Raw genomic sequence first — 16,778 nt, 5'->3', positions numbered from 1 at the left:
TCCTGGTGTCGCCTGCTGCTGCGAGCGGTGGGGGGCGTGCAAGGTTGAAGGTACAGCACCACGGAGCACTGTGGTAGTCGCTGTCCCCGCCGCCAGGAAAGGGAGGGAGGGACGGAAAGGGAGCCCTACCTTGCAGGCAGATCGGCTAACCCCTGGTTCCGTCGCCTCAAGCCGAGTTCGGGCCGAGCGTGGAGCGGTCTCTCTCTCGGCGCCGATGAGGGCAGCAGCGGCGGCGTATTAGGCTTCGTTCCAGGCCGAGATCGGAAGAGGATGGGGTACGTTGCGGGAGATGCAGGGGGTGGGCCTCGCCCAATGCAATTTTGTTGATTTTTTTATAGAGAAAAAAACTATTCATGAAAACCATCCATCGCTGAATTAACACAAGGCCTTTGAATTTGTTTTCAGAGTAGCGGCCCACACATTAGCGAAGAGGTGCATAAGACGGCCAAAAACGACTTAGAGATGGGATCTGACGGCCAAAATCGCTGATTACTTGAGAGGCTTGGAAAAGTGCTCGGTTATAATGTATTTAAATTTAAATGATGGAGCTGAACTTTTACTTCTGAACAACTAGTGCACTGCCTTCATGTGATCTATATGATCAATGCGTGTGAACTTAATTTCTAAGTTATTATGATGAAGCTAAACTTTTGCTTCCTATCTACAAGTAAACTGTGCAACGTGGTCATTTTTTCGACTAACTACTGCAGGGCAAAGCCCCACAGTCTTTTATTACCAACCAGAAACCATGTTCAACTGTACAAACAAGGAACTAAAACCATGTTCATCTTCGGTCGCCAGTCTTGAAAACTGATTCAACAAATCTTCTCATCTCTGCTCTTGAGGATCGCCGAGGTGTATCTGAAGAGTTCACATGTTGGACATCCGAGGAGCCCTTTAAGTTCTTGACCTTTTTCACGCCACACCTCGGGAATAATAAAGAGAACCGACCTACCATCCATGAAGACCATTAGAGCAACTCTAGCAGACCCCGCATCCGGCACAAACCCGCATAATTCCGGCGATTATACGGGCTCGACCCATTTTTCTGGCCAGACCAGAGCCCGCATCGGTGTCCGGCCCGTAAAAGTTTTTGCCACAGCCCGCAAACGCAACCCCCGAGCCACTATAACTGCGGGTTTGCGGGGCAGATGCGGGTCGAAACCCTATCCTCCCACCGCCGCGTTCCCCTCCAATTCCCCACCGCGCCGCTCGATTTCTCGCCGCCGCGTTCCCCTTCAATTCCCCACCGCGCCGCTCGATTTATCGCCACCGGCGAGCCTTGAACCACCATGGCCGACTCGGGGGATGAGGCGGAGCGCCGCCGCCGCGCCAGATCTGACGCCGCGCGCAAGCGGGGGGCGCGTCGGTGGCTCAACCAGGGTGCCCTGCCGCCGCCGGCATTCGACCGGCGCGAGCTCGACGAGTTCGAGCTCGAGCGCGCCCGTCGCCGCCGCGCCTCCTCCTGCAACTGGTCCGCGGGGAGCTCATCCGGCCACTGGTCCGCGGGGAGCTCATCCGCGGGCACATCGAGCTCGCGACTCGTTCCGGTGAAGAGGGAGCCGGAGGAGACCGTGCCCGATGCGCCGCCGCGCCGAGGCGTCATCAGACCCGAGGACTACCTCCAACCGGGGCAGGAGGAGCTCCTGGAGCGCGTCGTCCTCGAGCGGTCGGCGAGGGAGCTGCAGGAGATGGAAGAGCGCATCCAGCGCGAGCTCGAGTACGAGCGGCTCTTCCACGATGCGGGCCTCACGGCATCGCAGGCGCAGGCATCGAAGGAGGACGACCTGCGCGTGATGAAGGATGAAAAATCTCGCAACCTCCTTGACAACACTGGAGTAAAGCAAAACGAGTTAGTGTTGGATCCATAGGACTTTTATTCAACAAAGTACAGTTGTCACCATAACATGGCCACGATATTAAAACCTAACAAAACGAAAAACTTTCTAGACATCAAACAAAGAGGCGGGTATCCTCTCCCATCCATCCCATGTCATCGGAGTGACAACTGACAACTGAAGGCGAAGGGGAGCGTAGATAGGGTGTGGGGGTTATGTTTCGCATTAAGGTGTCAAAAACTAAATATGATGAAATTAACACCACAACAGATGGATATCTGACTGTACTTTGTGGAGCACACTTGAAACAAGTTCAGAAACAATTTTAGCGGATGCTTTTTTAGGAGTATTTAGCGAATGGACTGATTGGCCGCAAAACCTATTCATCGTGTATGGGGCCGATTACTACTTTTTCTGCAATTGGCGCACACCCCCATCCATCCTGGGCATGCCACGTTTACTTCTTGTTCCTTCTCGCGTGCCAGGTTTCCCGAGCAAACTGTGCATTCCAATTTTAGGAAGCTTCTTAGATTCTTCAAGTGTGATTTCCTTCTGTTTTTTTCCTTCTGTTATTTTTATTTTTCTTTTTGTTCTATTTTGTTTTGTTAATTTTTGTCAAGAGTCTTCAAATCGATGATTTTTCCAAATTCGTAATTTTTTCCAAATTCATCATTTGTTTTCAAATTAGAGAACCTTTTAATATTAATGAATGTTTTCTAGATGCATTACCTTTTTACCAATTCATGAAACCTTTTTAAAATCCATGAATGTTTTCAAATTCACAATATTTTTCTAAATCCACATTTAGAAAAAAAAAACCTATAAAACTCTTCTCAAATTTGTATTTTTTTCAAATCCATGAATGTTTTCAAATTAAAGATTTTTTTAAATCCAGCAACCTTTAAAAAATCCATCAACATTTTCAAATTCATAATGTTTTTCAAACCTATGATTTTGTTTTCAAATTCCTGATCTTTTTCAAATCCTATTTACTTTTTACAAAACCAAATATGCAAACATTTTTGAAAATTGCAATCAATTTAAAATTCACGAAATTTTTCGAATGTGTGAGTATTTTTAAATTTTTGAACTTTTTTCCAAATTCATGGAACTTTTTAAAAATTGTGATTTTCTTCAAAGTCATGATTTTCCTTGAAATATAAAAAATGTACGAATTTGCTTACCTATATAAAAGCGTAAAATCATGTTTTATCAAAATCAATAGCTGCTTTTTTTATTTCTGGGCCAACAGATAGATTTTTTATTTCACATTTCACAGCAGCGAGCGAGAAAAAAAAAACAAGAGCATCGGTAGCTAGCGAGCAACCGGAACGATCCTTCCAGCGAGCGACAAAAATACACCAGACAACGTACCCGAGTGAGATAGCGACTGGACCGCGGCCCGCGGGCAGGGGCGGGCCCAGGATTTTAACAGTGTGTATTCAAAATTTCGAAGGCTGTTTTTTGAATGCCTATAGCCTAGTTTTGGTGTATATAAGGCCATCTCCAGCCGCGTCCCCAGGAAGGCCTCCCTAGACGATATTTCGCGTCGGCGCCGAAAAAACGGCCCAGTTGCGCCCCAGGAGCCCGATTTTCGCCGGCTTGGGCCGAAAACAGCGCCGGCGGACCCAGGCCGAACCCGGCGCGCTGGGGGGCGCCCGGGAGCGCCGGGGCGAGCTGTTTTGGCGCGAAAAAGACGCGGGCCAGCCGCGTCAGCGACTCGGCGCCTCGTCTTCCCCCAACGGCCTCGGTTCCCGCGGGGAATCAATAGCAAGGCTGCCGCCGGTCAGCCTTGCCATTGATTCCTCACGGCCGGCGCGTCACGGGACGGCGCGCCGACGCCTCCCCTCCCTCGCACGCGTACACATGGGCGCGGCCCGGCTGTAAAAGCCGGCGGCCTCCACTCGCCTGTGCCCACACCAGCCCCGCCCCTCGCCACCGTCCAGCCCCTTCCTCTCCCTACCTCTCCCGAGCGCCGCCGCCCAGCCCCTCCCTCTACCTCTTCCGAGCCCGCCCAGCCCCGCCGTCGCCATGGCAGAACGCTTCCCCGGAGACGAGGCGGCGGCCAACGGCTTCGGTCGCCGTCATCTCTGCGAACAGGAGTCCTGACTCCTGTTCCAGGCGAACATCCCGGCGCCGCCGGACATGCGCGCCGGGCCAACGGGGTGGAGACTCAGCGCCGGGGGAGTGCCCATTCCCCCGTTGCCCGACGCCGTGGCGAAGCCGAAGTACTTTGCCGAGGAGGTCGAGATCGTGCGCGCGTCCCTCACCGACGCCGAACTCTCCCTCCCCCAGTACGCCGCAGACAACCACGCGGCCTGGGCGGCGTATTTCGAGCGCCGCCAGCAGCAGCGCTTGGCGTCCACCAACGGCGCGTCGGTGGTCGGCGGCTGGCAGAACAGCGAGGGGTGCCACCTCTGGTGGGGCGTCCCCGGCCGCACACTCGAGGGCGTGCTCACGTACCTCGAGGGCGGCAACGACCCGCCGTTGGCGTACCCCCCGGCGAGGGTGGCCGCCCCGGCGCAGCACCGACGCGCCGGGCCATGGGCGCCAAGGAGTTCGGCGCCTCCTCTTCTTCCTCCTCATCACGCTCTTCTTCACACTCCTCCGGCTCTCCGGCGCTGCTCGGCGTCAAGGCCGAGCCCGCGGCGGAGATGCCGCTCGACCGTCGCACTCGCAGCGCCGGCATCGTCATCAACGAGGGCGGTCGGCGCGCCTCCTCCTCGTCGGCTCCTCCGCGCTTCGTCAAGCCAAAGATGGAGCTGGGGCTGGCGCCGGTGAAGACGGAGCTGGGGCTGGCGCCGGTGAAGGCGGAGTTCGACGACGACGACGCGGCCCTCGAATGGGCGCGCCAGGACTCCATTGCGATGGAGAAGGCGCGCCGCGAGAAGGAGAAGGAGCACCAGTGCGCCGCCCTCCGCCGCTTCGAGGAGCGCCGACGCGGCCGCGAGGAAGGCGGGGTCGTCGTCTTATGCGACAGCGACGACGACGACGACGCGTCGCCGCCTGTTCGCCATGACGACGCCGGGCAGGGGTCCAGCAGGGGCACCCGCGTCAAGGAGGAGAAGGCCGACGACGACGATGGCGGCGACGGCGGCGACGACTTCAGCCCCTTTCTTTTTTTTAGATTAGGGTAATGTAATGTTTGGCCGAATTTCGCCGAAATTTGCCATGTTTGGCCGAAATTTAACTAGTTTTTATCATAACTTCGCCGAACGGTTCTTTTTTTTAATACGCGCCTGGAGGCGGCCCTGGGGGCCGATGGCTGGGGACCGACTCGCCCCCAGGGCCTTTTTTTGCGCCGGCTCACCCCCAGGCGGCGCTTTTAGACGCCCCTTCGGGGGGCAACGACTGGAGATGCCCTAACTGATTCTAGTACCAGTTCATAATATAATAAATTCACAGAATTGATAACAACTTTAAATTGTCCACCATGTAGAAATACGAATTGTCCAACATATAAAGGTGGCAACATCTAAGATGTATAGAGACAGAAAAAACAAATGGTAAAAAAGCTTACATTTTATAGGATCACTTTTCGATTCTTGATGCTTTGAAAATGAGTGATGATGTTCTTGTCCTTAACTTGCAAGAAGAAATCTCTTTCGATGAATGTAACCAAGCAATCATTCCAGCATTTTTGCCCCATCTTTCTTCCTATATTCTTAACTTTAAAACAAGCTAAGAGGCATGAGATATAGAGGAAAACCGATAACCAACATAAAATTAGCAAGGTTAATTTAGTTCAACTAAGAATTGATAAGTGAGGAGCAACCCCAGATCCCGATTTAATATAGTCCTAATATATTAAGCCACGTGAACACGTCTAATTTCAATGAATAGCTCATACGTACTCCTAGTTGAACCTAGGCTTTAAAATGGAAGACCAATGTGGGTGCAAAGAGCAGTACCAAAGGAGCGAGGAAAGGACGTCGTGCCGCCCGCTAGTGCCTGCCGCCGTGCGCTCGTGCGAACATGCGATGACCGATGGCAATCAGAGCGGCGGCTTGCTAGCAGAATTTGGGGAACAGGGGAAGGGCGGCGCCCGTCCGTTTCCTACCGGATCGATAGACTTTCTATTTAGCGAAGGTAACTGAACCACCGATGGATTTTTTGTGGCTCATGCGTGGGCAGGTTACAGCGTGCAGCTTTTTTGGGCTTATGGGCCATGTCGCGGGTAGTGAAGGTGGGCTAGCCTCTTGTTTTTGGGCTGGATTGGCTAGCTTTTTTTTTAGAACGAAGGCTCAAGAAGAGCCCGGCTTTGAATTAACAAAGCCATCAACCGGCCAGGCGTACAAGACTGCGACTTACAACAAGAAAGAGGAAAGCGGAAAGAAAAAGATACAATGTGCTCAGCAGAACAACTCGAAGGCAAAGAGCACACACCACTCTTGCCATCGAACGACGCAAAGCCAAAACTAGCTAACCTACGGAGGCGCCAGGAGGAGGGCACCACCATTCAAGATTTGTGTCGTTGGCTCCCATCAAAGGGATCAAACAGGGCAAACATGACCTGCCTCCGCCGTCGCAAAGGGTCCCTACCCTACCACCCGGGTTCGACGCGTGCCGCACCGGTGGCCGACGAAGTGATTCACCCTAGAATCCAAATCAGAGTGCCCCGGCTGCTCAAGGAGAGGCACCAGAGACAGACCCACATGAAACGGAGGACCGACCACCAAAACACCATCGTCGGCAGCAGCAAGGCACAACACCGGACGAGAGTTATCGGACGCAGCCGCTGAAACCTCAGAGAAGGCCAAAAGGATGCGACACCATGTCCCTGGTCAAGGATAGGAAACGCCACGCCGAAGGCCTACCGCCGGCATGGAGGCAGGGACCCCAATCCCATCGAACCTGCGGCTGGAACCCTCCGCACCTGGACCAGAGAAGGATGCCGTTGATGAAAACAGGCCACCATTTGCCGCCCTCGCACCACACCCAACTCCACCGCCACTCGAGCCATCCCCGGACGACACCCTCAGGAAGGAACACGCCACCAAAATGTCGTTGTCGCCAGAACAAGGGGACCTGAGGCTTTCACCTGAGCTCTTGGACGGGATGGGAGGAGGAGGAGTCCCACCGAAGCCTCCAACAAGGTAAACGACGCACAAAGGCGCCGCCTTCGGTGTGGCCGCCGCGCCGGCCTGGGGTTTCCCCCGGATCCGCCCCCACGCACCAGATCCGCGCACCCGACGCCGAGATCCAGCGACCAGAGCCGCCAGAGGCCGAGATCAGCGCGAATCGGAGTGGATTGAGGTTGAAGACGCCACTTCTCCAGGGCGCAACGACGGGCGAGGAGTCGCCGCAGCAGCCGCCGCCCGCCGCCTCCGCGCCGCCCTCACGGCCAGGGAGGCGGCCCACCTGCACCCGCCGACGCCACCCGCCGCACAGGCCACGTCGCGCGCCACCGTCCGGGGCCGCCGCCCCGGAAGCCGAGGCCCTCCACACAGGGTGAAGCCGCCGAGATCCCCGCCGCCACCATCATCAGAGCCGTGCAGGCTCGCCGAGGAGCTCCTCTGGCGGCGGCGGAGGGGGAGGGGGGGGGAGGGGGGAGGGGGCTAAAGTGTGGCGGCTAGGGTTGGCCCCCGGGTCGCCTCGGAGGAGACGACGCGGGGGAGGAGACCGTCTCCTTCTTGATATGGTCTCTCTGGATTGGCTAGCTAGCACGTTTATTGCCTCAGTTTGGTTTTTTTCCTTGTACGTACATGTGATATACATTATATATACCTAGTTTTTGGCATTACTTCTACCCAAAAGGTGGGCACACAGGCACATAGGCAATCAGATTCAACATGCAGTTAGAAAGTCTATATATCTCTCCCAAAGACACATGCATATGCATATACAGTACAAAAGAATTAACTCCAAAAAAGGAACTGTGAAAGAACCTGTACTACATGGACACGTGCAATTTTGGATTTAGTCACGCCTTGTTCTCCTTACTTCGAGAGTTGCACATTTACGTGATCTCCCTCTTTGTTTTTTATTCATGTCTATTTTTCTTCTATATATCCACTAGTAGAAAAAAGGTCTAATGTGAGACACATTAGTGTGGGTTTGAAATTGGCCCGGCACTAAAGACACCATATGCACTAGTACCGGTTCGTATAGAGCCTTTAGTATCGGTTCGTGCCACGAACCGGTACTAAACGGGTAGTGGCAGGCTGGCGTCAGGCCGGGTCCCCACAAGCCCCTTTAGTACCGGTTTGTGACACAAACCGGTACTAAAGGTATAACCTATAGTACTGGTTCGTGCCACAAACCCACACTAAACGGGACAAGCCTTTAGTGTTGGTTCGTGCCACGAACCCACACTAAAGGGGGCAATTTTCAAACTCTACCCCCCCCCCCCTTATCGCCTTTTCAGTTTTGCAAAAAAAACCAATGGAAAATTTAAAAAAACTTCAAAAATTAAAATCCTTCGAGATGTAGTTATGTTACTACATCTAGTAGTTAGGGAAATTTAAAAATATAAATTTGGACATGTTTTGCAAAAAAGTGTAATGAAAACGTAAAACGGCTATAACTTTTGCATACGATGTCGGAAAAAAATGTATAATATATCAAAATGTAGGGAATTAAAATCCGCATCCGATTTCAACCGGGGGAACCCCATTGAAGATTTTTAGAATCTTCAAATTCACAAAGGAAAAAAAGTTATGCTCAAATTTCAGTTTTTTTGAATTTTTGGTCAAACTGTGGTCAAACTACTTATTCAATAAACATTAGTGTTACTAAATAATTATTCAATAATATTAGAGTTAATAAATAATTAGTTCAATTTTTTTTTGAATTTTGGTCAAATCTGGTCAAACTGTGGTCAAACTACTTATTCAAGAAATATTAGTGTTACTAAATAATTATTGTATTTTAAAATAATAGTTTCAAGCTCAAACAGTGATACTTGTGACTTCGTACTCGAGCTAATCTCTCTAGGGTTAATAGGATTGACAGCTTATTATTGTCAGGAAAACAACGAGTGCTGACTTGGAGACTAGGGGGAATAGAACTCGGAAGTTAAGCGTGCTCAGGCTGGAGTAGTGAGAGGATGGGTGACCGACCGGGAAGTTAGATGATTTGGAATTAGTGGTGTACACTTGACAAGTTATGAGGGGTGATTAGAGGCTAAATCGTCAAATAATTCAAAAAACTGAAATTCAAAAAAAAATCAAAAAATCGAAAACAAAATTTCAAAAAAAAAATTAAAAATATCCTTTAGTACCGGTTGGTGTTAAGGTCGCCCAGACCACGGCGCGGGCTGGTGCCACGTGGTGGGCCTTTAGCACGGGTTCGTGTTGAACCGGCACTAAGGGGGGTTACCTTTAGTGCCCACCCTTTAGTACCGATTTCAGAACCGGTACTAAAGGTCCTTACGAACCGGCACTAAAGGTCGTATTTCTACTAGTGATCATCATCTTATGAAGTTTGGATTAAGAAAAGAAAACTATGGAACAGCAGAAAGAATAGCGGAGTCATGCATACATTTTGAGTTTGGGCTCCCGTGAGACCAATATTTGAATTTTTTTAAATCATATTGAAAATGTTTCAAAAATATGGAAAACAAATTCATGCATAGTTTAGTATTTCCTAATAAAAATTTACACTTATGTTGGATATTTTTTTTACATATAAGTGACGAATTGTTTTCATATTTTTTTACAGCTAAAACATGCATTTCAAATAGAAAAAATGGCGGTGATACACACAATTAATAGTTTATAGCATGATAAAGAGGCACACTATGGAGATTACAATTTTATGTACATATGAGGACCATGCAACATCAATCTCTCTAAAGAAAATAATTAGTGTTGAGAGACATATTTCACAATGACTTAAAGTGACAAACAAGTGGTAGACTACAAAAAAATGATTTGGAATTAGTGGTGTACACTTGACAAGTTATGAGGGGTGATTAGAGGCTAAATCGTCAAATAATTCAAAAAACTGAAATTCAAAAAAAAAATCAAAAAATCGAAAACAAAATTTCAAAAAAAAAATTAAAAATATCCTTTAGTACCGGTTGGTGTTAAGGTCGCCCAGACCACGGCGCGGGCTGGTGCCACGTGGTGGGCCTTTAGCACGGGTTCGTGTTGAACCGGCACTAAGGGGGGTTACCTTTAGTGCCCACCCTTTAGTACCGATTTCAGAACCGGTACTAAAGGTCCTTACGAACCGGCACTAAAGGTCGTATTTCTACTAGTGATCATCATCTTATGAAGTTTGGATTAAGAAAAGAAAACTATGGAACAGCAGAAAGAATAGCGGAGTCATGCATACATTTTGAGTTTGGGCTCCCGTGAGACCAATATTTGAATTTTTTTAAATCATATTGAAAATGTTTCAAAAATATGGAAAACAAATTCATGCATAGTTTAGTATTTCCTAATAAAAATTTACACTTATGTTGGATATTTTTTTTACATATAAGTGACGAATTGTTTTCATATTTTTTTACAGCTAAAACATGCATTTCAAATAGAAAAAATGGCGGTGATACACACAATTAATAGTTTATAGCATGATAAAGAGGCACACTATGGAGATTACAATTTTATGTACATATGAGGACCATGCAACATCAATCTCTCTAAAGAAAATAATTAGTGTTGAGAGACATATTTCACAATGACTTAAAGTGACAAACAAGTGGTAGACTACAAAAAAAAAAAAATCCAAATAGTATATACATGTATAAGCATCGCATACCAGTCAAGCATGATATTCGTTAGAAAGAATAGGTGGATCAACAACGCCATGTTATTATCGTGAGTGAGCATATTGTACCAACAAACAGAAAATGTTGTGAGGTGGAAATCGTAAATCATGAATGCCAAGACTATGAGCGAGAAAGAATGAGGGACAGTCTTTAACCCATGCGATGTGAGTCAGGGGTTAGAGAATCGGTCAAATATTTGACGCGGCAGAGAACTTATTGTCAAGACTAGAACTTAATGCAAGATTTAAAATAAGAAGAAATTTACAAATAAAATAAGAGTTGTGTGACCATCCCATAGTGAGGACTAGCGATGAGATGTGTGGTTCAATAAGGAACCATAGCGTGGTGGCTAAAGGGCATATAGAATAATAAATAAGAGAAAGTATAGTGATGATTTATTTACCAGAAAAAAGGTGTAAATATAGCGAGAGAGCGTGGAAAATATTGCGATCGAGCGTGGTGGACTTTGCACAAACTTCCAAGTGGTGGAATAAGAAAACATGCCACGGCTGAAAGTGATAAATGACCAAACCGTAATAATTCAACGTGAACTACTGTAAAATTTTAAAAAAGGTAAAATTTAGAAGTCAGTAATGTATATATGTTGTGGTAATTTAGCTTGACAAAGGTGAAACAACAATGCATGCAAAGAAATCTTAGTGGCAAAACATATTGTTAAACAATATAAGTAATGTAATCTTGCTGCCGAAATACACTGAACCACCTTGCTAGAAATTTGATCCTCGGAAGTCCAAAAGGCTATTCTTCTAAAGAAATTATAATGATATTTGGAATATGTAGCAAATAAAAACAATTTCTTTTTTTGCAAAGTACGCAAGAGCATACCAGTGTATCAATGTAATATGTTATGAATGAATAAATATAATGAAAACATGAATAATCTGACAAATGTAAAGAGCCACCCAACTAATTATATTGGAAAAATGTCAACTCAATCTGTTTCAATTTCCATGATAGCAATATAAAGGCGTAACTTAGGTCCATTGGAAGAGGTCGATAACAGGATCACCTCCACTGGGACAAGGTCACAGAACTACCAGTGATAATTTATGAACAATCATTTTCAAAAGATAGAAGTAAGACAACTATTATTTTGTTCTAAAAGCACAAGATTATCATAGTTTGGTTTGCCGGAAAAAGAGGTCTATGCTTATTATTTTGTTTGTAATGACAAACTTACTAAAAGGAAGATAAATTCTGCACACAAAAAAGATATATTTAATAAGTTGTTTGGTATTTCTTATACATAGGTCACTTATGTAGACATGGATAACTTTATATATATATATATATATATATATATATATATATATATATATATTGCAGTAAGTTTTTTTTTTGCAGAAGTTGGGCACTTTCGATCAGCCCATTCCCATAAATTTCAGAATCTGAGAGGTGACTGACACGAGAACATACATACAACTGAGAATTAGCAAAACAATTGGGAAATTGCATAGCATCAATCAGAGAGAAGTACAACTAGACACACAAAGCGCGGGCCGCTCTGCTAGTTGCTATTAATTAATGCATGGAAAGCATAGTTTTATTTATGTTTGAAACTGTAATCCTCATTGTGTCACCTCTTTTAGTCCTGCCAGCTCACACATTTGATAAATATTTAGGAAAATTGGCATTAACTCTAATTTTATCATGGCATGTTAGCAAGCTAATTAGGAACTGTATTCAGAAAGATATTAAGGAAGATAGATGGGATGTGGATTTCGTGAACATGGTTCCCCGTGCACCTCTTATGAATAGTAAGTCCAAAAAAATTCTGAAAAATCTGACTGTTTTTAACATACATAGTCAACCAGTATACCCGCGTATGAAGTTTCACAAAGAAAGGACATCCGTGGTATTCTGGTAAAAATGGTAGAATCGACTAAATTTGTACCCCGAAGTTTCAGATTTTTAAAATTTTCCAAGTATTTCTTTTGAATGTACTATTCTGTGGGTATGCGTGGAACTATGTCGACCATTCTATTTTCGAGATATGGGATGTACATATAATACAGTTATATTCATTGTGAGAAAAAAGGGACTAATTTCTTGTTTGTGGCACGTATGTAAATCACACACTATTTTTCATATGTTAGCATCATCCAGCCAGAGTTCACTAATTAGTTAATGCTTTGATGTGCACTAGACCATGATGGCGCGCGTTGCCGCGCCTGTATATTACCCATATAGTAAGGGTTGGAAGAGTACAAATTCATGATGAATCAGAATAATTTTGTTTTCTGTAAATATATAATGGAAAATATATATGAAAACTAAATATAAATTGAGGTCGTCTTTTTTCTTTGAAGCATAATAACAAACTAAATTTCTGGATTAATGAAATACTGCGCCGGTACTTGTTCTTAAAAGAATACTTGAGTCATGTCACCTAATTGCCCGGGAACACAATGAACACAAATAACTTTAGCAAACTCATGATTTAAGGGCACTACATGGGATGTAGTGTTCAGATCGTTGAATAATATTTTTGCTGGTTCGCATAATCATTTTCAAGGTTACAACTATCCTGAAATTTAATATATGATCCAAAGCCACAGATTAAATTATTCATGAGAATACCCTTACACCAGCAAACATTCATGTACATAAAATAATTGATCTCTAACCGCAAACGTGCAGTTAGCAAAAGAACAGACCTTGCACTCCTAGGAACTTAACTCAAGACAGCGAATTGCCCCCTTTAGAAATGCTTATTCAGCAAAACATCTTTATTAAATACCAATAACAAATATTTTTTCAGCTAAAAGAGGTACAACTGTCCCCTAGAAAAAAGAGGTACCATGCAAGGTGGGGGATCCTCGTCTCCCAACACAACAAGCTCATGGACAACTGCTTTATCTTCATAGGTACAGTGGTCGAAGATTATCTTGACAAAATCTGTGGATACCGTCGTCGTTGGGCGGTGTGACTGACAACCATCCTTCATAGTCATGTCTACCTCCATGTCGTCGGATTTAACAGCAGCAGTAAGCAATTAGGTCATGAGGTTCCACAATCTGAGCATCATGGCCATAATCTAGTTTCATATTTGAAACAGCTATACAAGAAACATTACCATCTCACATGATTGCTCTAGCATAATTGCATAAATGATTTCATCAGAAGAGACATCTATATTGAGTTTCAGTTTTGCTGTACATGTACAGAGCCTTGGGAAAATTTAGATGGCCATCACTGTCCATTTCAGGAATTAACTGAGACTAACATCACAAAAGGCCACCTATATACTATGTAACTGTTCTGCTCAACAAATGTTTTCTGATGCAAACCAAGTTTGTATAGACTCATTGAAAAATATTATAAATACATGCCGTAGGGAGAAATTCCTACTGTTTTGCATGAAAACAAATTGGCTGAAACCTCTGCGTATTTGTATTCTATTATACATGGCATCAGGCATCCGATTTACATCCAGAACATGCTGCAAAAATAGTGACTGAAGATCCTTACATGCTACCACCTTACATGACTTTAAGAACATGCTTGGCTTTGTCGAGAAAATTTATCTGATCTCCTTCATTTCCCTAAAAACAATATGCCAGGAGACACTAATCATGTCACAATAATTGGTCAGATGTGAAACATAATGCATATTAAGAACGTGCATTACCATATAAAGAGCACAAAGTGCTTATCGAAAGTGTTGAGCTTCACAACCATTAGGATATGCTAAGCGCCATATGTGCGTGCGCATAGACTGCATCTGAACATCGTCTTGATGAAAAAACACAGAAGTTTAGAGGGAAGGGAGCGCCTGTTGCCAAAACAATACATGATCAGACAAACCTCGGACCAAATCAGTGATCCTTTCAAGTACTCTTCATTCAACTAAGATTATTTACCAAGCTTTTGAGAGAATATTGGTTCATGGCCAAGCTGGGTATGGATCCAATCCATGACGTACTTGACTTTATTTTGGCATGGATACCTCATATAGGTCTGTATGTATGTACCTGCTTCAGTACTTCTTCAAATCAATAAGTAATGCTGGAATTCACCGTGCATGTCATATAATGAAAGGGATACCTTCAGTTAGAGTCTTCGGAAGCATGTAAATTTGTTGTCCAAAAAGATAAACAGAAGAAGTTGCTCCATATGCCATCGTCCCTCGGATTCCTAGAACAGTCCCCTCGACTGAATAATCCATCATGAGACAAAAATTCCCAAACGGGATATAGATTAAGAACCCAATCGTAGTGATGGATCAAAACAATACCGTCCAACTGTAGATACCCTGTGCATGCAGTAGGCTGAGCACGAATAGTAAGATGACACGGATAATAACCTGACAGTTCGCCATTGGAGCGGCAAGGAACAACCCAGCCCATCGGAAACGACCTGGAATTCGTCAACTCGGAGCACCTTCTATTCATTTGGGGGTAGAAAGAACAACATCAATCAATAAGATAAATTCTGAAATTTGATGGAGAAAGAATTGGGGGAAAGTGGAACAAAGAAGATGAAGTATCAACATGCCGAAGTAAGTAGCTGGAGGCGGAGAGGAACAACGCGATTGTCGAGACCATATGGATCTGAGAGCACCAATCGAATAGTAACTGACCTGTGCAGATCAATTTCCATTAAGTTAGTAGGAACGGACGCCGGCAAGTGGGCAAATCAATTGCCATTAAGGTCCGTATCAACAATGATATCTATCGCCGATGACTGAATCGCCAGGCGACGGCTCGCTATGCCATCACTGCCCCATGTTGTTGCCGTTGCTTCGCGAGGAGATCCTCTCGCTCGCATCGCAAGAACCAGACATGGCATCTCCCGCCCGGCGAGTCGTAGGTCGCTCGCCTGGTATACATCGGTTCGCCCGCCCGCGAGATGGAGCCGCTGCCAAGCACACGGGACAGGGGTCTGTATTCATAATTTTTTTTTTGTTTCGTGGAACGGTTCGCCCACAAGCCAGACGTGCGATTGCGAACTCTGCGCTATTTTTTTTTTCATTGGGTCGCTTGCACATCTGAAGCCCAGCAGGCCCATATAATGGCAGTACGTCCATTTTGTTATGGGAGAAGCGGCCCAGCTCGCCTAGCGATCTTTGGTTAGCAGGGAACGCTCACGAGCATTTAAGAATTGATCCAACGGCCGAAAACTCCTAAACTCATAGATCTGACGGCCAGAACTCTTGATGGTCTGAGAGGGTGCTCAGTTTTAATATATCTAAATGTCAACCGCACATGTTCCCTTATTTTTCTATTTGATTACTATAATTGCAAATGCACATACACTTATTTACTTGAAATAGTGATATATCAGAGGAAAACGGATCCTAACTTTAGATTCTAAGTTTACCAAAGGCATGCCAATAAGTTAATTATGCATTCAAAAAGAAATTAAAGAAGATAATTGGATATATAATACGGTGATATTCCATTATGAGAAAATAATGCACTAATTTCTAGTTGTGACATGTACCAAAATTAGAGACATCAATTAATCATATTTTCATCTTTAGCATCATCCAACAACAGATTTAATTAGTGGATGATTTATATGAGTTCCTGTGGATGTAAAAATAAATATATTTTCTTATTTTGCTATCCGATCACTACAATTGTAAATGAATATAATCTTATTTACTTTACATAAAGATATATCATTTGGGCTATTTTTTTCAGGCTTTCTTTGTCGAATGGTACGTACCAAGTCATTAAAGCACCAACTTACAATGAGGAAAAGAGACAACTAAAACCTTATCTAGGGATATCAAAGAAAGGGGTGTACTTTGGAGTAATTGAAGAGGCATCTCGACTGCTGGTTTGGATCCTCACTGAAAATTCAAGTGGACAGATGGAGTGGATTTTAAGGCATGAGAATGGTCTTTCACACTGTGGCCAACACATAAGAAAATGTTGTAGCAATATGGACTCACCTTGGAATACATGAAGATGTCGATGCTGCTACAACTCTACCCAAAGAGAGATATGAGTGGGACTCTGACAATGAACATTTTTTTTTACAATGAGATTTGGTGCTGATGGAGATTGGGTACACTTTCAGATTCTTGGATTTCATCCGTACAAGGAAGTTGTCTATTTGACTGCTGATATGTTTGAAGTGGTGGCCTATCATTTGAGTGACTCAAAGATTCAATATCTTGGCTACTCACGCCCAAAAAGCTACTACTGTAACTGGACAAATGGCATATATGACTCATTTGTCTATACTCC

The 16,778-nt window shown here is 45.0% G+C and overlaps 1 long non-coding RNA gene across 2 annotated transcripts; it reads right to left on the bottom strand.

Annotated features, from left to right (window-relative positions):
• Nucleotides 1-13,721: 13,721 nt before the first annotated feature.
• On the bottom strand, nt 13,722-15,413 carry LOC147963660 (uncharacterized). Of its 2 annotated transcripts, none has more exons than XR_015608810.1 (6): nt 15,161-15,413; nt 14,885-14,964; nt 14,626-14,733; nt 14,442-14,552; nt 14,210-14,353; nt 13,722-14,123 (listed from the first exon to the last, which is right to left on the bottom strand). It is a non-coding gene; the product is annotated as an uncharacterized LOC147963660 (long non-coding RNA). The 2 variants fall into 2 exon arrangements; XR_015608811.1 differs by having other exon boundaries at nt 14,885-14,961.
• Between the last annotated feature and the right edge of the window lie 1,365 nt (nt 15,414-16,778).

The sequence above is a fragment of the Triticum urartu genome, chromosome 6A (assembly GCF_056163025.1).
Source record: "Triticum urartu cultivar PI428250 chromosome 6A, HENAU_Tu73, whole genome shotgun sequence".
NCBI classification, from domain to species: Eukaryota; Viridiplantae; Streptophyta; class Magnoliopsida; order Poales; family Poaceae; genus Triticum; species Triticum urartu.
Note: the sequence above shows the minus strand (reverse complement) of the source record. Positions and strands in the feature narration are given on the sequence as shown.